Genomic DNA, 24,746 nt, shown 5'->3' on the forward strand with positions numbered 1-24,746 from the left:
CTGTGGAAAAGCCTGTGGCCGGGTAGGAGCCTGTGGTCCTGTGGAGAGAGCTGAAGGTGTTGTGGCCCTGTGGAAAGGCCTGTGACCCTGCATAGCGGTCCGTTGCCCTGTGGAGAGAGCTTGAGGGGCTCGTGCCCTATGGAAATGACTATGGCCATGCAGAAAGGCCTTTTGGCTTTGAAGAGGGGGCTTGTGCCCTGCAGACGGGCCCTGTGACTCTGTGGAGAGGGCTGTTGGGAGTTGTGGCCGTGTGGAAAGTGCATTTGGCACTGTGGAGGTGAGCTATGGCCCTGTAAAGAGAGCTTCTTGTCCTGTGGAGAGAGCTGGAGGGTGTTGTGGCCATGTGGAAAGGTTTGTGGCCCTATGGATAGGCCCTTTGGCTTTGTGGAAGGGGCTGTGGCCCTGTGGTGAGAGGTGGAAGGAGTTGTGGGCTGTGGAAAAGCCTGTGGTCCTGTGGAGACAGCTGAAGGGGTTGAGGCCCTGTGGAAAGGCCTGTGACTCTGTATAGGGGTCTGTGGCCCCGCAGAGGGGCATGTGGCGATGTAAAGAGAGCTGGAGGGAGTTGTGGCCTGAGGAAAAGGCCATGTGGAGTGGGATGGGAAGGCCTGTGGAAGGCTCTGGAGTAAGATTTGGGCCTATGAAGTCCTTTGCAGTAAACAACATGCAACATGATTGCCTGTGGAGAGAGCTGGAGAGGCTTGTGGCACTGTGGAAAGGCCTGTGGCCCAGTAGGAGCCTGTGGTCCTGTGGAGAGAGCTGAAAGTGTTGTGGCCCTGTGGAAAGGCCTGTGACCCTGTATAGGGGTCCGTTGCCCTGTGGAGAGAGCTGGAGGGGCTTGTGCCCTATGGAAATGACTATGGCCATGTAGAAAGGCCTTTTGGCCTTGAAGAGGGGGCTTGTGCCCTGCAGACGGGCCTTGTGTCTCTGTGGAGAGAGCTAAAGGGGGCTGTGACCATGCAGAAAGTGCATTTGGCCCTGTGGAGGGGAGCTATGGCCCTGTAAAGTGAGCTTGTTGTCCTGTGGAGAAGAGTTGGAGGGGATTGTGGCCCTGGGGAAAGGCTTGTAGCCCGGCAGAAGGAGGCAGTGGTCCTGTGGAGAGAGCTGAAGGGGTTGAGGCCCTGTGGAAAGGCATGTGACCCTGTATAGGGGTCTATGGCCCTGCAGAGGGGCATGTGGCGATGTAAAGAGAGCTGGAGGGAGTTGTGGCCTGAGGAAAAGGCCATGTGGAGCGGGCTGGAGGGGCCTGTGGAAGGCTCTGGAGTAAGGTTTGGGCCTATGAAGTCCTCTGCAGTAAACAACATGCAACATGATTGCCTGTGGAGAGAGCTGAAGCTGTTGTGGCCCTGTGGAAAGGACTGTGACTCTGTACAGGGGTCCGTTGCCCTGTGGAGAGAGCTGGAGGTGCTCTTGCCCTATGGGAATGACTATGGCCATGTAGAAAGGCCTTTTGGCCTTGAAGAGGGGCTTGTGCCCTGCAGACGGGCCCTGTGACTCTGTGGAGAGGGCTGTTGGGAGTTGTGGCCGTGTGGAAAGTGCATTTGGCCCTGTGGAGGTGAGCTATGGCCCTGTAAAGAGAGCTTCTTGTCCTGTGTAGAGAGCTGGAGCGTGTTGTGGCCCTGTGGAAAGGTCTGTGGCCCTATGGATAGGCCCTTTAGCCTTGTGGAAGGGGCTGTGGCCCTGTGGTGAGAGCTGGAAGGAGTTGTGGGCTGTGGAAAAGCCTGTGGTCCTGTGGAGAGAGCTGAAGGGGTTGAGGCCCTGTGGAAAGGCCTGTGACCCTGTATAGGGGTCTGTGGCCCCGCAGAGGGGCATGTGGCATTGTAAAGAGAGCTGGAGGGAGCTGTGGACTGAGGAAAAGGCCATGTGGAGCCGGCTGGAGGGGCCTGTGGAAGGCTCTGGAGTAAGATTTGGGCCTATGAAGTCCTTTGCACTAAAAAACATGCAACATGATTGCCTGTGGAGAGAGCTAGAGGGGCTTGTGGCACTGTGGAAAGTCCGGTGGCTCAGTAGGAGCCTGTGGTCCTGTGGAGAGAGCTGAAGGTGTTGTGGTCACTCAATTGAGCCCTTTTAACTGATTAAAGGGGGGCGGAGGAGGCTGTGGCCCTGATGAAAGAGCTCAAAGGGGTTGTAGTCTTGTAGAAGGAGCCTGTGGTCCTGTGGAGAGAGCTGGAGGGGGTTATTGCCTTGGGGAAATGCCTATGGCCCTGCGAAAGGGACCTGTGGCCCTTTGAAAAAGGCCTTTGGCCTTGTGGAGGGGGCTGTGGCCTTGTAAAGGGAGCCTCTGTCCTTTTTGAGAGAGACAGAGGGGGTTGTGGCCTTATGGAAAGGCCTATGACACAGTGAAAGGGCCCTGTCGCCTTGTGGAGAGAGGTGAAGGCGGATGTGGCCCTGTGTATATGCCTGTAAACCTGTAGAAGGAGCCTGCGGTTCTGTGGAGAGAGCTTGAGGGGGGTTATGGCCCTATGGAAATGACTATGGCCCTGTGGAATGGACCTATGGCCCTTTGCAAAGGGCCTTTGGCCTTGTGGAGGGGGCCCTTGCCCTGTAGAAGGAGCCTGTGGCCCTCTTGAGAGAGCCAGAGGAGGTTGTGGCACTATTTAAAGGCCAGTGGCCCTGTAGAAAGGCCCCTTGGCCTTGATGAAGGGGCTTGTGCCCTGCAGACGGGCCCCATGACTCTGTGTAGAGAGCTGGAGGGGGTTGTGGCCATGTGGAAAGTGCATTTGGCCCTGTGGAGGGGAGCTATGGCCCTGTAAAGAGAGCCTGTTGTCCTGTGGAATTGGAGGGGATTGTGGCCCTGTGGAAAGGCTTGTGGCCCGGCAGAAGGAGCCAGTGGTCCTGTGGAGAGAGCTGAAAGGGTTGAGGCCCTGTGGAGAGGCCTGTGACCCTGTATAGGGGTCTGTTGCCCCGCAGAGGGGCATGTGTTGATGTAAAGACAGCTGGATGGAGTTGTGGCCTGTGGAAAAGGCCATGTGGAGCGTGCTGGAGGGGCCTGTGGAAGGCTCTGGAGTAAGATGGGGGCCTATGAAGTCCTTTGCAGTAAACATCTAAATTTTCAAGCTTCGTGTCCGATTTGCAACAGGGTTGACTCCAATGTTGCCGAACTGCAACAAAAATTGACTCTTGTTGCAAAAGTGCAACATGATTGCCTGTGGAGAGAGCTGGATGGTGCTTGTGGCACTGTGGAAAGACCTGTGGCCCGGTAGTAGCCTGTGGTCCTGTGGAGAGAGCTGAAGGTGTTGTGGCCCTGTGGAAAGGCCTGTGACCCTGTATAGGGGTCCGTTGCCCTGTGGAGAGAGCTGGAGGGGCTTGTGCCCTATGGAAATGACTATGGCCATGTAGAAAGGCCCTTTGGCCTTGAAGAGGGGGCTTGTGTCCTGCAGACGGGCCCTGTGTCTCTGTGGAGAGAGCTAAAGGGGGCTGTGGCCGTGCAGAAAGTGCATTTGGCCCTGTGGAGGGGAGCTATGGCTCTGTGAAGAGAGCTTGTTGTCCTGTGGAGAAGAGTTGGAGGGGATTGTGGCCCTGTGGAAATGCTTGTGGCCCGGCAGAAGGAGCCAGTGGTCCTGTGGAGAGAGCTGAAGGGGTTGAGGCCCTGTGGAAAGGCCTGTGACCCTGTATAGGGGTCTGTGGCCCCGCAGAGGGGCATGTGGCGATGTAAAGAGAGCTGGAGGGAGTTGTGGCCTGACGAAAAAGGCCATGTGGAGCGGGCTGGAGGGGCCTGTGGAAGGCTCTGGAGTAAGATTTGAGCCTATGAAGTCCTTTGCAGTAAACAACATGCAACATGATTGCCTGTGGAGAGAGCTGGAGGGGCTTGTGGCACTGTGGAAAGGCCTGTGGCCCAGTAGGAGCCTGTGGTCCTGTGGAGAGAGCTGAAGGTGTTGTGGCCCTGTGGAAAGGATTTTTAAGCGCAGCAGAAACGCTGCGGAAAAATCCGCAGCATGGGCATTAACATTGCGGAATGCCACTAAGTACCATGGGGTGCGAATTAACAAGTGTTTCACAAGCGTTTCCGCTGCGTAAATTACGCAACATATACGCTTGTAAATCGCTACGTGGGCACGCAGCCTGAGGCTGTGTTCACACACCACGCTTTTTTCCGGCCCGGAGGAGAAGTGATGTCACAGAGGAGGATGAAGAATCCTGTTCCTCCTCCCCTTTGTGACATGTCTGCCAGCCCCCCTTTCATTTTGTAATATATTACTATACAGTACGAAATCAAAATTAAATAAATCAAGATGTATTAAAAATAATAAAGAATTAATACTTACCCTTTCAGACGCTTTTCGGTCTATCCGGTGCAGAGCCAAGGCCACGTCCTGAGCGACAGGACCTTCCATGATGTCACAGGAAGGTCCTGTCGGTTGGTATTTGGCCTTGGTTCTGCACCGGATAGCCCTAAAAGGCATCGGAAAGGGAAAGTATTAATTCTATTGTGATGTCATAATACCCCACAACTATTAGTAGAGGCAAAAAAGTGACACATTTATTCCATTTTATTTATTGAAAGAAATTAGGCTTAAACCAAAAATGACATGATGGGGCGGATTGCCTGTAAAGATGCCTTCTTTTTAATGTATTGATCTTCATGGAATAAAGTAAAATTCATCATATGGACACCGGTGCCAGCATTCCTTTTTTCATGTTTGGCTTTCAGGCGGTGGCCTACCGCCACTGAGCACCTGACCGGATCCACTGATTGGAAGGAGGGGGGAGCTTTCCATTTCCCAATTTTCTCATTTGGCTCCAAAAATAACATGTCAATCAAGAAAACTGGTATAAAGGAGCATGGCATAGGTGACATTTCTTTGCAAGCATTCAACCTGTGTAAAGAAAAAAAGAATATTAAACAGTGCAGTATACTATATCAGGTTCCTTTACTCGAGCTGACCAATGGTCAATAGGTCACTCAAATGAGTCCTTTTAACTGACTAAAGGGGGGTGGAGGAGGCTGTGGCCCTGATGAAAGAGCTGAAAAGGGTTGTAGCCTTGTAGAAGGAGCCTGTGGAGAGAGCTGGAGGGGGTTATTGCCTTGGGGAAATGCCTATGGCTCTGTGGAAGGGACCTGTGGCCCTTTGAAAAAGGCCTTTGGACTTGTGGAGGGGGCTGTGGCCTTGTAAAGGGAGCCTCTGTCCTTTTTGAGAGAGACAGAGGGGGTTGTGGCCTTATGGAAAAGCCTATGACACAGTGAAAGGGCCCTGTGGAGAGAGGTGAAGGCGGTTGTGGCCCTGTATAAATGCCTGTAAACCTGTAGAAGGAGCCTGTTGTTCTGTGGAGAGAGCTTGAGGGGGTTATGGCCCTATGGAAATGACTATGGCCCTGTGGAATGGACCAATGGCTCTTTGCAAAGGGCCTTTGGCCTTGTGGAGGGGGCCCTTGCCCTGTAGAAGGAGCCTGTGGCCCTCTTGAGAGAGCCAGAGGAGGTTGTGGCACTATTTAAAGGCCAGTGGCCCTGTAGAAAGGCCCCTTGGCCTTGATGAAGTGGCTTGTGCCCTGCAGAAGGGCCCCATGACTCTGTGTAGAGAGCTGGAGGGGGTTGTGGCCATGTGGAAAGTGCATTTGGCCCTGTGGAGGGAAGGTATGGCCCTGTAAAGAGAGCTTGTTGTCCTGTGGAATTGGAGGGGATTGTGGCCCTGTGGAAAGGCTTGTGGCCGGCAGAAGGAGCCAGTGGTCCTGTGGAGAGAGCTGAAGGGGTTGAGGCCCTGTGGAGAGGCCTGTGACCCTGTATAGGGGTCTGTTGCCCCGCAGAGGGGCATGTGGCGATGTAAAGACAGCTGGATGGAGTTGTGGCCTGTGGAAAAGGCCATGTGGAGCGTGCTGGAGGGGCCTGTGGAAGGCTCTGGAGTAAGATGGGGGCCTATGAAGTCCTTTGCAGTAAACATCTAAATTTTCAAGCTTCGTGTCCGATTTGCAACAGGGTTGACTCCAATGTTGCCGAACTGCAACAAAAATTGACTCTTGTTGCAAAAGTGCAACATGATTGCCTGTGGAGAGAGCTGGATGGTGCTTGTGGCACTGTGGAAAGACCTGTGGCCCGGTAGTAGCCTGTGGTCCTGTGGAGAGAGCTGAAGGTGTTGTGGCCCTGTGGAAAGGCCTGTGACCCTGTATAGGGGTCCGTTGCCCTGTGGAGAGAGCTGGAGGGGCTTGTGCCCTATGGAAATGACTATGGCCATGTGGAAAGGCCCTTTGGCCTTGAAGAGGGGGCTTGTGTCCTGCAGACGGGCCCTGTGTCTCTGTGGAGAGAGCTAAAGGGGGCTGTGGCCGTGCAGAAAGTGCATTTGGCCCTGTGGAGGGGAGCTATGGCTCTGTAAAGAGAGCTTGTTGTCCTGTGGAGAAGAGTTGGAGGGGATTGTGGCCCTGTGGAAATGCTTGTGGCCCGGCAGAAGGAGCCAGTGGTCCTGTGGAGAGAGCTGAAGGGGTTGAGGCCCTGTGGAAAGGCCTGTGACCCTGTATAGGGGTCTGTGGCCCTGCAGAGGGGCATGTGGCGATGTAAAGAGAGCTGGAGGGAGTTGTGGCCTGCGGAAAAGGCCATGTGGAGCGGGCTGGAGGGGCCTGTGGAAGGGTCTGAAGTAAGATTTGGGCCTATGAAGTCCTTTTTTCGGTAAACAACATGCAACATGATTGCCTGTGGAGAGAGCTAGAGGGACTTGTAGCACTGTGGAAAAGCCTGTGGCCGGGTAGGAGCCTGTGGTCCTGTGGAGAGAGCTGAAGGTGTTGTGGCCCTGTGGAAAGGCCTGTGACCCTGTATAGGGGTCCGTTGCCCTGTGGAGAGAGCTGGAGGGGCTTGTGCCCTATGGAAATGACTATGGCCATGTAGAAAGGCCCTTTGGCCTTGAAGAGGGGGCTTGTGTCCTGCAGACGGGCCCTGTGTCTCTGTGGAGAGAGCTAAAGGGGGCTGTAGCCGTGCAGAAAGTGCATTTGGCCCTGTGGAGGGGAGCTATGGCTCTGTAAAGAGAGCTTGTTGTCCTGTGGAGAAGAGTTGGAGGGGATTGTGGCCCTGTGGAAATGCTTGTGGCCCGGCAGAAGGAGCCAGTGGTCCTGTGGAGAGAGCTGAAGGGGTTGAGGCCCTGTGGAAAGGCCTGTGACCCTGTATAGGGGTCTGTGGCCCCGCAGAGGGGCATGTGGCAATGTAAAGAGAGCTGGAGGGAGTTGTGGCCTGCGGAAAAGGCCATGTGGAGCGGGCTGGAGGGGCCTGTGGAAGGGTCTGAAGCAAGATTTGGGCCTATGAAGTCCTTTTTTTCGGTAAACAACATGCAACATGATTGCCTGTGGAGAGAGCTAGAGGGACTTGTAGCACTGTGGAAAAGCCTGTCGCCGGGTAGGAGCCTGTGGTCCTGTGGAGAGAGCTGAAGGTGTTGTGACCCTGTGGAAAGGCCTGTGACCCTGTATCGCGGTCCGTTGCCCTGTGGAGAGAGCTTGAGGGGCTCGTGCCCTATGGAAATGACTATGGCCATGCAGAAAGGCCTTTTGGCTTTGAAGAGGGGGCTTGTGCCCTGCAGACGGGCCCTGTGACTCTGTGGAGAGGGCTGTTGGGAGTTGTGGCCGTGTGGAAAGTGAATTTGGCCCTGTGGAGGTGAGCTATGGCCCTGTAAAGAGAGCTTCTTGTCCTGTGGAGAGAGCTGGAGGGTGTTGTGGCCATGTGGAAAGGTTTGTGGCCCTGTGAATAGGCCCTTTGGCCTTGTGAAAGGGGCTTTGGCCCTGTGTTGAGAGGTGGAAGGAGTTGTGGGCTGTGGAAAAGCCTGTGGTCCTGTGGAGACAGCTGAAGGGGTTGAGGCCCTGTGGAAAGGCCTGTGACCCTGTATAGGGGTCTGTGGCCCCGCAGAGGGTGCATGTGGCGATGTAAAGAGAGCTGGAGGGAGTTGTGGTCTGAGGAAAAGGCCATGTGGAGTGGGCTGGAAAGGCCTGTGGAAGGCTCTGGAGTAAGATTTGGGCCTATGAAGTCCTTTGCAGTAAACAACATGCAACATGATTGCCTGTGGAGAGAGCTGGAGGGGTTGAGGCCCTGTGGAAAGGCCTGTGACCCTGTATAGGGGTCTGTGGCCCCGCAGAGGGGCATGTGGCGATGTAAATGACGCGCCCCTGGGCCTGCTGCTTCACGCGGCATCGCGCGCACGGGGGAGCTTACCCGGATCCGGATCAGATGGGGGTAGTAGTCTCGTGGCGGTGACCCGGTCCGTGCCCAGGGAGTCAAACTGAGTGGCTGGCAGTCTTGGTAGTTGTTGTTTCTGTGTCGACTACGCCACCCGTTGATTTGCGGTCACAAGGCCGCCGCTGCAGAACAGTCCGCTGAGGCCGGTAGTATGGGTGCAGCGATGGTGGTATAACCCCCAACGGGAGGGGTATGGCCTCAGGGCAGCTAACGTGGATGATGGGGGTAGCAGGAACCACTCGGAGACGGTACGGTGTAGTTCAGGGTCTTTACTGGTGACAAAGATAGACCCTCCCGGAGTACTGGCTAGCGATTGGGACCTGGTCAGTCCTTGAGCAGATGGGATCTCCCCTGGCCAGGCGGAGTTGTAGGCCTCCCAAACTAACTGTACTCTTCTGGCTACCTTGCTAGAGGCGGGTATAAGTAGCCCACGTCCCTGAGTGTACCGTGTGGTGCTCACCCGTATGGCCGGTGACTCGGGGCCTTCTATTAGCTTCCGCTCCACGACGGCGGTGCTGGTCCCATGCGTGTGACCGTGCCTTCGGGTTTCTTGGCCAGAGGACCTGGAATCCCCTGCCTGACAGATTCTGCTGCTGGGTAGGAGTTAGTCCCCACAGCCTCGGACTCCGGGTCCGGTAAGAAATCTTCTCAGTCAGGGCGAGCTCTGCAGCTGCCAGCCCCTGACTCCTTGTAGCACTGCTCCCACAGAGCTCCTGTTGTTTCTTCCTATGCTGCTTCTCTTCTCTACTTCTTCTCTACTCACTAACCCTGCCTCAGCCCTAGGTTTATATAGGGGAAGTTCTTCCCCTCCCAGGACTGGGCAGGAGGTGTGGCATGCATAGGATCCCTGACCAAGAGACCTCCCACCTGCTCTCAGACGTAATATCTCTATCACTGTGGCAACCAGACCCCTGGGGTGTCACATTCCCCCCTAGTGAAATTTAGTACTCCGGGACTAAACATATTTTTGGAAAAACATAACAAGGTATAAACCATAATAATACAATAAGAAAAACACATAAAGATGGTCACGGCGTGTCCGCAACAGGGTGCAGTTTTTGAAGAAAACAAGGTGTCCATTTCACCAAAACAGGGAGACGTAACCAGGTAGGGGTCTGTCCTGCCCCGAGTCCTTAACAGTCTTTAGTCCGTCCTGGGTTACGCTCCAACTATGTACACAGGATTCCCGGTAAATCCACCAAAGACTCCTATAAACAACTAGAAACACATAATTATACACAAGCAACAAGAAAAACAGGTAACCACAAATAAAACAATTTATACACTTCAAATCCTCCAACGTGCGGGTAACTGGCCTCTAGTGGCCCTAGTGGACCTACGGAGCTGACTGTCTAGCCCTGAACTACAGGGTGTAGGAGCTGTCTAGGGTAAACTGGGCAGCTGTCTACCGGCTCCTTGGCTCACTAGGGGTACGGCAGGCTCACTATAAGCAGAGGGTTGATCCTCCTGTTCTGCTTGTGTGGAGTCTTCTGCCTCCTGGACCGGCTGCTCTTCCAGCTCTACCTGTCGCTCCGTAGGTGCTTGGGATGCTGGTTGGAGGAAGGTGAGTACGGGTACCACAACTGCGCCATTGACTTGAGTCCAAGACCGAGGGAAGTCTCCGAGCACAGTACTAACCATGTCTTCCCTTTCCTCTACGGGTCGAGGGTCTTCTTGTTCCTCTTCAGGGTTCCGTAGCTGTTCGGGACACTTCTTCAGGTGATCCCGGGATACAATGGTCGTGGTTTCCCCTCCGTCTTTACTGATGGTACAGACCTTTGGGTTGTCGTGGCTTGAGGGCAGTACGGTGTACGGGTCCTTCTCCCACTGGTCGTCCAACTTGTGGAGCCGTCTTTTTCTCTTCAAGACCTGCTCTCCGGGTACCAGGGGAACAGCGGGAGCATACTGGTTGTAAGTTTTCTCTTGTCTTTCCCTAGCCTGACAGAGACTTCGCTCCACACTCTCCTGTACTCTCCGGTACTGCTGCTGCCTCTCTGTGTCCCAGTCTGCTTCTGGTGAAGTGTCCTCGGGTGTCAGGACTCCCATTTCCAGGTCAACAGGTAACTTACCAGGTCTCGCCCTCATTAGGTAAGCCGGGGTACAGTTGGTGGAACCTACCGGGATGTGGTTGTATAGGTCCACCAGATCGGGCAGCTTCTCAGGCCACAGACTGCGTTCTTCCAGGGGCAACGTTTTCAGAAGATCCATTACCACCTGGTTCATTTTCTCACAAAGTCCATTAGTTTGCGGATGATAGGGTGTTGTCCTTATCTTCCGGCAGCCATACAAAGTGCAGAATTCTTGGAAGACCCCCGCTTCAAAGGCAGGTCCCTGGTCTGTCAACACTTGGTCCGGGTACCCGTGTGGACGGCAGAAATGCTGCTGGAAGGCTCTAGCTGCTGTTCGAGCTGTTAAGTCCTTGACGGGGACGACAACCAAGAAATGGGAGTAGTGATCCACGATGGTTAGTGCGTAGACGTAGCCACTTCTGCTTGGGGTCAGTTTTACATGATCCAAGGCTACCAGTTCCAATGGCTGCCGGGTGACGATGGACTGCAGGGGAGTCTTCTGGCTGGCACGGTCCTTCCTTCTTAGGTTGCACGGGCCACAGTCTCTGCACCACCTCTCGATGGTTCCTCTCATGCCTACCCAGTGGAACCGCTCGCGCAGCAGGAACTCCAGCTTCTTCCATCCGAAGTGTCCAGCCCCGTCGTGGTATGCCTCCATCACCATGGCTGCGTCTCTTCGTGGCACCACTACTTGCCAGATTAGTTCATGCGTCCGGGAGTTAACCATTTTGCGGCACAACTTCCCCTTGTAAAGGAACAGTCGACTCTTCTCAGCCCATAGTTGCTTGGCTTCCTCCGGAGCGTCTGGATCAAGGCGAGCCTCTGGCCGAGTCAGCATCTCCTTCACCAGTCAGACGGCAGGGTCACTGTCTTGCGTTTCCTCCCAGTTGTAGTGAGTCAAGGGGTTAAACGTAGCGGCTTGCTTACTCCTTACCCGATGGGAATACTGGATAGTCCCATGACGGTGGAACGCGGCCCTGGTCCTGCTGCTTCACGCGGCATCGCGCGCACGGGGGAGCTTACCCGGATCCGGATCAGATGGGGGTAGTAGTCTCGTGGCGGTGACCCGGTCCGTGCCCAGGGAGTCAAACTGAGTGGCTGGCAGTCTTGGTAGTTGTTGTTTCTGTGTCGACTACGCCACCCGTTGATTTGCGGTCACAAGGCCGCCGCTGCAGAACAGTCCGCTGAGGCCGGTAGTATGGGTGCAGCGATGGTGGTATAACCCCCAACGGGAGGGGTATGGCCTCAGGGCAGCTAACGCGGATGATGGGGGTAGCAGGAACCACTCAGAGACGGTACGGTGTAGTTCAGGGTCTTTACTGGTGACAAAGATAGACCCTCCCGGAGTACTGGCTAGCGATTGGGGCCTGGTCAGTCCTTGAGCAGATGGGATCTCCCCTGGCCAGGCGGAGTTGTATGCCTCCCAAACTAACTGTACTCTTCTGGCTACCTTGCTAGAGGCGGGTATAAGTAGCCCACGTCCCTGAGTGTACCGTGTGGTGCTCACCCGTATGGCCGGTGACTCGGGGCCTTCTAGTAGCTTCCGCTCCACGACGGCGGTGCTGGTCCCATGCGTGTGACCGTGCCTTCGGGTTTCTTGGCCAGAGGACCTGGAATCCCCTGCCTGACGGATTCTGCTGCTGGGTAGGAGTTAGTCCCCACAGCCTCGGACTCCGGGTCCGGTAAGAAATCTTCTCAGTCAGGGCGAGCTCTGCAGCTGCCAGCCCCTGACTCCTTGTAGCACTGCTCCCACAGAGCTCCTGTTGTTTCTTCCTATGCTGCTTCTCTTCTCTACTTCTTCTCTACTCACTAACCCTGCCTCAGCCCTAGGTTTATATAGGGGAAGTTCTTCCCCTCCCAGGACTGGGCAGGAGGTGTGGCATGCATAGGATCCCTGACCAAGAGACCTCCCACCTGCTCTCAGACGTAATATCTCTATCACTGTGGCAACCAGACCCCTGGGGTGTCACATAAAGAGAGCTGGAGGGAGTTGTGGCCTGCGGAAAAGGCCATGTGGAGCGGGCTGGAGGGGCCTGTGGAAGGGTCTGAAGTAAGATTTGGGCCTATGAAGTCCTTTTGCGGTAAACAACATGAAACATGATTGCCTGTGGAGAGAGCTGGAGGGACTTGTAGCACTGTGGAAAGGCCTGTGGCCGGGCTGGAGCCTGTGGTCCTGTGGAAGAGCTGAAGGTGTTGTGGCCTGTGACCCTGTATAGCGGTCCGTTGCCCTGTGGAGAGAGCTGGAGGGGCTCATGCCCTATGGAAATGACTATGGCCATGTAGAAAGGCCTTTTGGCCTTGAAGAGGGGGCTTGTACCCTGCAGACGGGCCTTGTGTCTCTGTGGAGAGAGCTAAAGGGGGCTGTGGCCGTGCAGAAAGTGCATTTGGCCCTGTGGAGAAGAGTTGGAGGGGATTGTGGCCCTGTGGAAAGGCTTGTAGCCTGGCAGAAGGAGGCAGTGGTCCTGTGGGGAGAGCTGAAGGGGTTGAGGCCCTGTGGAAAGGCCTGTGACCCTGTATAGGGGTCCGTTGCTCTGTGGAGAGAGCTGGAGGGGCTCGTGCCCTATGGAAATGACTATGGCCATGTAGAAAGGCCTTTTGGCCTTGAAGAGGGGGCTTGTGCCCTGCAGACAGGCCCTGTGTCTCTGTGGAGAGAGCTGTTGGGAGTTGTGGCCGTGAGGAAAGTGCATTTGGCCCTGTGGAGGTGAGCTATGGCCCTGTAAAGAGAGCTTCTTGGCCTGTGGAGAGAGCTGGAGGGTGTTGTGGCCCTGTGGAAAGGTCTGTGGCCCTATGGATAGGCCCTTTAGCCTTGTGGAAAGGGCTGTGGCCCTGTGGTGAGAGCTGGAAGGAGTTGTGGGCTGTGGAAAAGCCTGTGGTCCTGTGGAGACAGCTGAAGGGGTTGAGGCCCTGTGGAAAGGCCTGTGACCCTGTATAGGGGTCTGTGGCCCCGCAGAGGGGCATGTGGCGATGTAAAGAGAGCTGGAGGGAGTTGTGGCCTGAGGAAAAGGCCATGTGGAGCGGGCTGGAAAGGCCTGTGGAAGGCTATGGAGTAAGATTTGGGCCTATGAAGTCCTTTGAAGTAAACAACATGCAACATGATTGCCTGTGGAGAGAGCTGGAGGGGCTTGTGGCACTGTGGAAAGGCCTGTGGCCCAGTAGGAGCCTGTGGTCCTGTGGAGAGAGCTGAAGGTGTTGTGGCCCTGTGGAAAGGCCTGTGACCCTGTATAGGGGTCCGTTGCTCTGTGGAGAGAGCTGGAGGGGCTCGTGCCCTATGGAAATGACTATGGCCATGTAGAAAGGCCTTTTGGCCTTGAAGAGGGGGCTTGTGCCCTGCAGACGGGCCTTGTGTCTCTGTTTAGAGAGCTAAAGGGGGCTGTGTCCATGCAGAAAGTGCATGTGGAGGGGAGCTGTGGCCCGGTAAAGAGAGCTTGTTGTCCTGTGGAGAAGAGTTGGAGGGGATTGTGGCCCTGTGGAATGGCCTGTGACCCTGTATAGGGGTCTGTGGCCCCACAGAGGGGCATGTGGCGATGTAAAGAGAGCTGGAGGGAGTTGTGGCCTGCGGAAAAGGCCATGTGGAGCGGGCTGGAGGGGCCTGTGGAAGGGTCTAAAGTAAGATTTGGGCCTATGAAGTCCTTTTGCGGTAAACAACATGCAACATGATTGCCTGTGGAGAGAGCTGGAGGGACTTGTAGCACTGTGGAAAGGCCTGTGGTCCTGTGGAGAGAGCTGAAGGTGTTGTGGCCCTGTGGAAAGGATTTTTAAGCGCAGCAGAAACGCTGCGGAAAAATCTACAGCATGGGCATTAACATTGCGGAATGCCACTGAGTACCATGGGGTGCAGATTACCAAGTGTTTCACAAGCGTTTCCGCTGCGTAAATTACGCAACATATACGCTTGTAAATCGCTACGTGGGCACGCAGCCTGAGGCTGTGTTCACACACCACCCGGTCCGGAGGAGAAGTGATGTCACAGAGGAGGAAGAAGAATCCTGTTCCTCCTCCCCTTTGTGACATGTCTGCCAGCCCCCATTTCATTTTGTAATGTATTACTATACAGTACGAAATCAAAATTAAATAAATCCAGATGTATTAAAAATAATAAAGAATTAATACTTACCCTTTCAGGCGCCTTTTCGGTCTATCCGGTGCAGAGCCAAGGCCACGTGCTGAGCGACAGGACCTTCCATGATGTCACAGGAAGGTCCTGTCGGTTGGCATTTGGCCTTGGTTCTGCACCGGATAGCCCTAAAAAGCATCGGAAAGGGTAAGTATTAATTCTATTGTGATGTCATAATACCCCACAACTACTAGTATAGGCAAAAAAGTGACACATTTATTCCATTTTATTTATTGAAAGAAATTAGGCTTAAACCAAAAATGACATGATGGGGCGGATTGCCTGTAAAGATGCCTTCTTTTTAATGTATTGATCTTCATGGAATAAAGTAAAATTCATCATATGGAAACCGGTGCCAGCATTCCTTTTTTCATGTTTGGCTTTCAGGCGGTGGCCTACCGCCACTGAGCACCTGACCGGATCCACTAATTGGAAGGAGGGGGGAGCTTTCCATTTCCCAATTTTCTCATTTGGCTCCAAAAATAACATGTCAATCAAGAAAACTGGTATAAAGGATCATGGCATAGGTGACATTTCTTTGCCAGCATTCAACCTGTGTAAAGAAAAAAAAGAATATTAAACAGTGCAGTATACTATATCAGGTTCCTTTACTCGAGCTGACCAATGGTCACTCAAATGAGTCCTTTTAACTGATTAAAGTGGGGTGGAGGAGGCTGTGGCCCTGATGAAAGAGCTGAAATGGGTTGTAGCCTTGTAGAAGGAGCCTGTGGTCCTGTGGAGAGAGCTGGAGGGGGCTATTGCCTTGGGGAAATGCCTATGGCCCTGCGGAAGGGACCTGTGGCCCTTTGAAAAAGGCCTTTGGCCTTGTGGAGGGGGCTGTTTCCTTGTAAAGGGAGCCTCTGTCCTTTTTGAGAGAGAGAGAGGGGGTTGTGGCCTTATGGAAAGGCCTATTGCATAGTGAAAGGGCCCTGTTGCCCTGTGGAGAGAGGTAAAGGTGGTTGTGGCCCTGTGTAAATGCCTGTACACATGTAGAAGGAGCCTGTGGCCCTGCTGAGAGTGCCAGAGGGGGTTGTGGCCCTATTTAAAGGCCAGTGGCCCTGTAGAAAGGCCCCTTGGCCTTGATGAAGGGGCTTGTGCCCTGCAGACGAACCTCGTGACTCTGTGGAGAGAGCTGGAGGGGATTTTTGCCGTGTGGAAAGTGCATTTGGCCCTGTGGAGGGGAGCTATGGCCCTGTAAAGAGAGCCTGTTGTCCTGTGTAGAGAGTTGGAGGGGATTGTGGCCCTGTGGAAAGGCTTGTGGCCCGGCAGAAGGAGCCAGTCGTCCTTTGGAGAGAGCTGAAGGGGTTGCGGCCCTGTGGAAAGGCCTGTGACCCTGCATAGGGGTCTGTTGCCCCGCAGATGGGCATGTGGCGATGTAAAGCGAGCTGGAGGGAGTTGTGGCCTGTGGAGCGGGCTGGAGGGGCCTGTGGAAGGCTCTGGAGTAAGATGGGGGCCTATGAAGTCCTCTGCAGTAAACATCTAAATTTTCAAGCTTTGTGTCCGATCTGCAACAGGGTTGACTCTAATGTTGCCGAACTGCAACAAAGATTGACTCTTTTGTTGCAAAAGTGCAACATGATTGCCTGTGAAGAGAGCTGGATGGGGCTTGTGGCACTGTGGAAAAGCCTGTGGCCCGGTAGTAGCCTGTGGTCCTGTGGAGAGAGTTGGAGGGGGTTATGGCCCTGTGGAAATGCCTATGGCCCTGCGGAAAGGGACCTCTGGCCCTTTGCAAAGGGTCATTGGCCTTGTGGAGTCGGCTATTGCCCTGTTGACGGGCATGTGGCCCTGTGTGATTGTTGATAGCCTGACAAATCATCCCATAAAAACTTGCATATTTTTCAAGGATCCTGTAGCTTAAAGATGTTTCCTGACCATTCACTTTAATGTTCAGGAAGCATCCTACACCAACAAGATTCTTAAAAAATACACAAGTGTTAAACACTGTGTAGCTTTGTGGTTACTTACCAATTCATCTTCTCTGCTGCAACTTGAGTAGTGCTTCTTACCTTTGACCTACAGAAAGAGGTGTGCTCGTGAGAGAGTCATTAAGAGGCACATAGAGGCAAAGAAGGGAGCAAAGGGGCAAAGGTAGGCACATAGAGGGATGCAAAAGGTAAATAGAAGCACAGGGAGGGACAGAGAGGCACAGAGACCGATAGAGAGCCACAGATGGGCAAAGACAGAGATTGAGAAGCTCGTGAAGGCACAGAGACAAAAAAAGGCACTTTGGACGGAAAGAGAGCACCAGAGAGAGAGCATGCGAGAGAGTGGTGCAATGGGGAGAGATCAAAAGCGAGCGCCAGTGATGCACTGGAGACTGAGAGAGCACAAAAGAGAGCAGTGCACTATAAAGACAGAGGAGTGCCAGAGAGCGGTGCAGTAGGGAGAAAGAGAACACGTCAGAGAGTGGTGCACTGGAGAGAGAGTGAAAGAGCACCAGAGAGCATTGCACTGTGGAGAGAGAAAGAGAGAGAGAGACAGAAAGCAGTGTGCCAGTGTAAAAGGGCACCAGAGAGTGATGCACTGACTGGACAAATGGTCATTTTTATAGGCAGTTCTACATGTCGGGTTGCTGGACAGCTGGGGGTCATGCTTACCGTTGTTAGGGATGGTAATATATTCTGCTTCCCTAGGCCCGATTTCCAGGGACTGCACTGCTCTGACTGGCAGGAGCACTTTTATGGCTACCTGACCTTTAAATTATTATGGATTCTAGTAATACTGACAAAGCATTAGACTAAATGGCTCAGAAACCTGACGGTAGTAAATGATTGTGCCATTTGAACAGTTGTCAGAATTGTTTCATCATAGCCATAGGACTATTTATATTTAGCTTTAAAATAGTTATTAAAGGGACTGTGTCACCAGGTTTTTGACATCCCATCTGACAGCAGCATAATGTAGAGATAGAAATCCTGATCCAGCAATGTTTCACTTACTGAGCTCCTTGCTGTCATTTTGATAAAATTACTGTTTTCTCTGTTGCAGATTTGGCAGCTCCCAAGTATGACTGGACTACTGGAGTAGTGCTCTAATGATAATCTCCAGATGATTTAACAGTGTTTTAATGCAAACTACACTGAGCAGCCTAGTAAGTGATACATCACTGGAATAAAGATCTCTGTGTCCACATTATGGTGCGCTCAGATGAGATGGCTAAAACCTGGTGACAGAATCCCTTTAACACTAATACAAACAGTACAAATGTTTATAATAAAGAAAATCTTCTCCCATTGCTTCGAGGGCCCCGTTCACCTGGAATTGTAGAACAACCTAGAACAGAAAAGAAACAAATAAAACATGAATTCAAAAACTTTAACAAGACCGGAACTTTAGTCTCCGAAACGCCTCATTCTTTCTTGGGAGCTGATCACTGCCGTCTTCTTAATCTCTTTAAAGGAAAGAAGGGGAATACATATGTTAAAACAGTAATAAAAGGAGCAGTGGCGCTGGTAGGTGGTCAATTAGGGCTTGCAGCAAATCTGGAACAAGAGCCACTACTTGTCCAAAGTATCATAAATGGTTTCCTACATATGTTAAAACAGAAATGTTTATTGTTCAAGGACAATGTGAATGAGTATATTGACCAATTACCCTGGGTGTTTCCTTTTCCTCAACTGCATCCCTGTCTTCATGGACCTTGTTGTGACCCTAGGTTCGATTGGTGCTCTCCGCCTGATATAAATAATAACATTACATTTTCTGGGCACTTAGAGTGGTATAAGTTGGCAGGTCTGATATGACCGAGGTCTGCTGTGATATCATTTAAGTGTGAATGGGAGTAGATGTGTATAGCATGTCTGCATGTAGAACTGGATATTTATTTATCCAGTATTATTTGTTTGATTTGAGATCCTGACCTCAAATCTCACGATCGTCGTGTAATTAACCATCGTGCAGGCTGCAGCATTGAAGCATGGAACCATACGATTCACCTATACTTTGCATTGAATTTGCAGAATCGCAGCATGGTACAGAATAGCGCTGCATCGCAACATTGTACATGCGTTATCTACGATATAGCATGTAACAGCGCACGTACGATCAATTAAGGATAGTGTGTGCGATGTGAAACACCTGACGCTTGTGCAATATCGCACACGATATTGAAGAGTGTAATGGTACCTTAAATGTCACGTTGTCAGCCATGGGATATCTGAACCTTCTCCATAGTCATTAGGTTTTACTCCATAATCGAACAAAAGCGCTGTCCCTGGTTTGATATCGCAATTAGCCAGAAATAGTATTGATGGCGTGTTACCATCAATTATAAATTTAAGGACTGGTTTGACGTTGTAATTTTTATAAGAATGATTCATTTTTCGCCCAAATGTGGAAGGCATGTCTGGGTGACAACTGCACGGAACCTCCCTGGCATCAATACACCACTGCTTTTCACCAATGAAGAAAAAAAACATATAACATTCATCCTCGTTCAGAGTTGCCTGTATTTTGCAAGCCTCAGCTCCTTCTCTAAGCACTCCATGATAGTCACAAATGACTTCTCCTTTACTAAAAGCACGAGTTGTGCACAGTCCTTCACCTTTGCCTCGTTCATTTACAGTCATTAGGCCTGTCCACGTTTGCAATTTTAGCTTTTCTTGAAGTCTGGCAATGTTCTCTGTATCCCCTCTTTTTGGTTTGGGCTTCCATCCACGTTGGACATCTACTAGGACAGGTAGGTTGGACGTCCAATGCTGTTGATTCAGATAGTGCTTTAAATCATCTTCTTTGGGGAAAAGCCTGAAATAATCTAAAAAAGAGAAAATACTGTAAAATATTCAGCAAAAAAAATATTCAGGCAGCACATCCCAAAGAATACAATAACATCAAGTAGACAGATTTAAATTTAAAGAAAGAGAAAAAAAACTTACCGACAGCACTTGAAACGCGTAGATTGTATTGGTCTCGCCTCCACTTGTCCCGACAGTAGTGTGCGAAACGCTCTGTGTACTGACTGCAGGTGGACAGGGATGGTAATTGGGTGTTTACTCCTACAGGGTACTTTTCAATTAATCTGTTGAAATAGAGCTCTTTTTGAGCATTGTCAGTCTGCTGGACTGCCTCTTCCTCATGGATTTCTGCCGCTTCAGAATGTCTCCGATTGCCGCCGCCTTCTCCTGTGATGTCAATGGAACTTCTGTAAAGTTTAATGGATAGATGGTAAATTAGAATATACTAAAAATGGTGTTGTTCCTCACCGGACTACTTAACCAAGAATTTGGAATTCATCATATACTAAAAGGCAGAATTACTTTATGGAAAGTGCCGCTATTTATTTGTATAATAGATTATTGGTTAGAGAATGATTTTTTGCTTAATACAAAATTAAATATATTAACCATTAACTATGGGGCCCCATTATGATATGGAGGACAGGACTGTAGGGCCACATTATCCTATATGCAAGATGACAGATGCTACATTATGCTATATGAAGGAATATAGAAGCTGTATGCTATACAGAGGATTATAGAGGCTACATTATGCAATATGGATAATTAAAGAAGCTACATTATACTATATGGAGGATTATAGAGCCTACATTATACAATATGATGAACTATAGAGGCTGCTTTATATATTGAGTAGTATGGAGATTACATAATATTGCATAAAGGCTGCAATATGTTATATGGAGGTTACAATAAGTTATATGGAGGACTATGGGTGATGCATTGTAATATACAGAAAACTATGGGAAAGTATTATTCTATATAGAAGGCAATGGGAGGTGCATTATACCATATGGAGAACTACTATGTAGGGCCCATTTCCCATCCATAAGGTATGCGGGGCCATTATAATATTTGAATGGATTTATGGAGGGCATTATAATATGTGGATGGCTATGAAGGAGCCTTTATATCTTATGGATGACTATTTGAGGGCCACTATATTGTATGCCAGCAAATATACAGTGTAAAGGTCTGCGTGGGGTCCATCACACTGTGCGGAAGGCTGTGTGGGGGTATTAATACGACGTACAGTGATAGTAGGGGCCATGATACTGCACGTAGGCCCCATGTACTGCATGGAGGGCTGTATGGGAATCACAATTGAGGATTATACTGTGCTGGGATCACCATTCATCACCAGGGTAGTGGAGGGAGGCACAGTTGGGTCATCATACTGTGTGTGGATGGTACTGTGGAGAAATTAATTGTGGTGGCATCATAGGGTGTCTGTTCAGTCTCCTACCCAGCGCCTTCTGTCTCTTCCTCATCTGCTTGTCCCTCACAGTCCTCTTCTCCCCTGATCCTCCTTCTCTTGGGCAATGTACATCTGTGAAGTTAAAAAAAAAACAGTTAAGTTACGAAAAACTGATAAAGGCATTGTTACCTACTAGACGACTTAACCAAGAATTTGGTTGAAATCATATATACAATAAGGCATAATTACTTAAGTCTCATGCAATAAAAAGATGGATTTTGGGAATGCCTGTGGGGATAAAGTTAGGTCTCTTACACAGAGGTTCCTGCTTGCTCATCTCCCTTCAGTGTAGCCACAATTAACATCCCTGCAGCAAATGGAGATTTATCCACCATGTCGGGTCTGGACACAAAGTGCACGTACGCATTGGCCTGGTCTCTTTCCACCTGTGAAAGACATTCTTCAGCCCACTTTTTGTATGCGTCTATTGCCATCACCCATGTTTTTACGGGCAGCTGATACCTGTGGATAAAACATTTGTTAGTCTTGTTAAATGCTTGGTAGTGCAGAGAAGGAGGGCCTCATTTTTTACAAACTTATTATGGAAGCGCTCCATGTCTTTGCCGGGATTCTTGATGTGTTGTCCATTGCAGGACACAAAGAATGTAGGCACCGTATCTGCATCCTTGGGTTGATTAGTTGTCCTAATCTTTTCGAAATATGTATTGAAATTCTGTCAAAGTGAAACTCTGTGTTAAAGATGCGATTGCAAATGGCAAAACCTTGAAGAACCTACAGCACAGCTTTATAGGAGTTATGTTTTTAACATTTTACCTTCTCATCCTCCTCCTGCAGTATCAAAAGATTTTTTTTTGTCTTTACCACTGTTAAGGTCTGTCCATCAACATCTAACTTCTCCCTTTCAAGCCAGTCTTTTAACTAAGAGAAAAACATTGAAAATACATAAGATATGGTGAAGCAGCATCTGTCAGCAATATGCTAAGTTGGTTAATTAAATTAAACCTACCATTAGATTTTTTGCCTCAGATGGCTTATGTAGATGCTTATAGATAATAACAGCCTGAAGATAATAACATGCTAGGGTCTTCTCCTTATCACTCAACATCTTACTAATTTCTGCCTGTGTAAAAATATCAGTCACGTGAGGCTTTGCCACTTTCAAAATTTTGCAGCAATCAGCCATAGTCACAGGCGTGGATTCCAATCTGTGGATGATAAAATGAGTTATATTACAGGTTCATTCTTTTTATTTATTTTTTTTGCATGTTAGCCCATTAGATACATTTAGCATTCTTTGTTTCCATCATTCGACAAATCTTTTATCTAGGGGTTCCATTTTACCGATCCCATAATGGAGCCAGAAGATGTAACCTCAGCGCATTTGTGATTATGAACTCATTTTAGCAAGTTAAAATATTTTGAATTCAATTGAAATGGAAATATGGGATTTGCCTGAGCTTCTAAGAGCTAAATATTACTTTGTTCCAACCTTGCATGGCAGAACAAGTAATAAATAAATCTAGACTTTCTAATAATCAACCTTTCCCATGATGTTTTTATGGCATTTTACATCCCCATGACAGTAAAAATTTAAATTGCAGGTGTAGTATAAACTTGAGCTACTTACCCCCTCTTCCTGCCTTTTGCAAGCTTCTTGTTTAATCTCTTTTCTACAACACTCAAAGTCTCCTTAAAGGGCTCAACTGCATTTTTTGCTTCTTCGTCAAGGAGATAGGGGTAGTCCTTTGAGCATACAAAAGTTACAAATCTCCGCAGGTGACTAATATGCTTTTTTATTGTTTCTTCATTGGTCTTTAAGCTTTCCAAGGAAATAAAATATTCTCTAGTGGCCTTCAAGTTCTTTAAAAAGTCAGCAGAGATGTCTTCCGGGTTTACATAATAAAGAAAGCGAGAAACGATTCGTATCTAAAATTTAAAAAAATGATCATGCATCAGGGTTCACATCTGTAAGGATTCCTCAAACACACGCAAAATGATAAAATTACACTTACCATCGGCGTTATGGTCGATTCGGTACATTTTCCCTTTAAATAGTTTTTAAAAGCCAGTAAAATTGAGGAACTTAAGCTGTGCATCTTATGAAACCCAACCACAGCAAGTTTTTTCCGCATGGGCATCGTGGCATTCGAACTGAAAGAGGCAAGAATATATTAGGGTGATTATTGACATCATAAGCTTCCTTTACTAATAATAGTAAAGCTGTTACAAATGTTTTTAGAAATCTGGTGCATAGTGTAACGGGTCCGGGAGGCGGAACCTCTGAGCTACTATACAAGGGGGCGGCCCTTGTAAGGGAACGGGTGGCAGTCTCTGGGTGAACGGACAGGGAGTTACGGCAAGTGATCAGGGCAGTCTCTGGGTAAGGGGTAGGTACGACCTGTGATGGCAGAGCCTCCGGGTAGGCTAGCAGGCAGATGGTAGATGTGTGCTCCCAGGTGAGCAAGCGAGAGTCTCTGGAATAGCTGGTGGTCACGGCACGTGACGGCGGGACCTCCGGGCTGGCAGGCAGGTAGGTAACGGAGAAGCGCTCCCAGGTGAGCGGGCAAGAGTCTCTGGAATAGCTGGTGGTCACCGCACGTGACAACGGAACCTCCGGGCTGGCAAGCAGGCAGGTAACGGAGATGCGCTCCCAGGTGAGCGGACAAGAGTCTGAAGTAGCTGATGGTCACAGCACGTGACAACGGAGCCTCCGGGCTGGCAAGCAGGCAGGTAACGGAGAAGCGCTCCCAGGTGAGCGGGCAAGCTGGTCCATAGACAGACTGACCGGAGTTGTAAGGTAGACCGTCGGACCTCAGGAAAGTAGGCAGGTAGCTGATGTGCGCTCCCAGGTGAGCGGGCAGGCTGGTCCTTTAGACAGACTGACAGGAGTAGTAAGGCAGACCGTCGGACCTCAGACTGGCAGACAGGTAACAAGTATTCAGGCAGGAATCAGGCAGGTAACTGGCAGGAAACTGGCAGGTAACTGGCAGGTAACTGGCAACGGGACCTGAGGGCTGAAGCACAGGTGAGACACAGGTGCAAACAACATTGCTCGGGCACCTCCATTTTGGAGGAGGTGCCTTATAAATGATGAAGTCCTCCGGCCATTGGCCGGGGACTCTTTAGGGCGGCGCGCGCGGCCCCTTTAAGAGGAGGGGAGCGCGCGCGCGCGCGCCCTAAGCACAGGGGCCGGGAAGGAGCGCGCGCTGAGAGCAGGGCAGGAGGAGGACGCCGGGACGGAGCGCGCGCTGACAGCAGAGCGGGGAGAGGACGCCGGGACGGAGCGCGCGCTGACAGCAGAGCGGTGAGGGGAGCAGCGTCCCTGCCTAGCAGAGGGCAGGGACGCCAGCGCTACACATAGTTCTTACCTAGCTTCTTCAACCTCAGGAGGAAGTGTCATAGGCTCCTCTTCTTCAGTGGATGGCCTAAAAAGAAACCCAAAATCTGCATTAATTCCTCTATAATTGAGAGTATCAACATATAGAACTTTGCAGGCGACTTGGATGGTTGGTCAAGGCCCTTTACCACTATTGTGGTGCCTGTAGGGCCATTCTAGTGACAACAATCTTAGTTTTGACCCAATAGCAAAGGAGAGCTTTGAGACATCTGAGTTAGGAGTAGAAGTGAGAGCCAGCTACAGGGACATCTAGGACCATCAGTAGCCAGCTGTCACATAAACGATATTCTTATTATATTGTAATTATATCATACTATAATTCTATTATTACTACATTATATTATATTTACAATATTAGATTATATACATTTTAATTATATCATATTATATTAGTAATATATTATTTAATATAGCATTATATTATATTTAATATAATATAATATATTATATTGTTATATTATATGTATATTATCTTGTATTAGATACAATTTTATATTTTTATAGTGTATTAATTCTATTATTAATATATTATTATAGTATGCCATATTATATTTACATTATTATAAGGTAATTACATTATGTTATTATATTTTATTATATTGAAGAAAAAAAAAAAATTATATATATATATATATGCACACACATGCGCCAATAAAATTCAATACTGGGTGATCAAAACACTGTCTACCTAAAAATGATATCTTTGAATACATCACTCCTAGCCACAAAAAAATGTCATCACATGGATCACAAAAAATAATGCTATAGGTTGGAAAAAATGACCACAAAGTGCAAAACTTTTTTTTAAAAAAAATTCAGAATTTTCTCCAGCACTTAGATAAAAGCAAAAGT

This window comes from Phyllobates terribilis, unplaced genomic scaffold (assembly GCF_046119375.1).
Source record: "Phyllobates terribilis strain yellow unplaced genomic scaffold, ASM4611937v1 Scaffold_16__1_contigs__length_26959993, whole genome shotgun sequence".
Classification (NCBI taxonomy): domain Eukaryota; kingdom Metazoa; phylum Chordata; class Amphibia; order Anura; family Dendrobatidae; genus Phyllobates; species Phyllobates terribilis.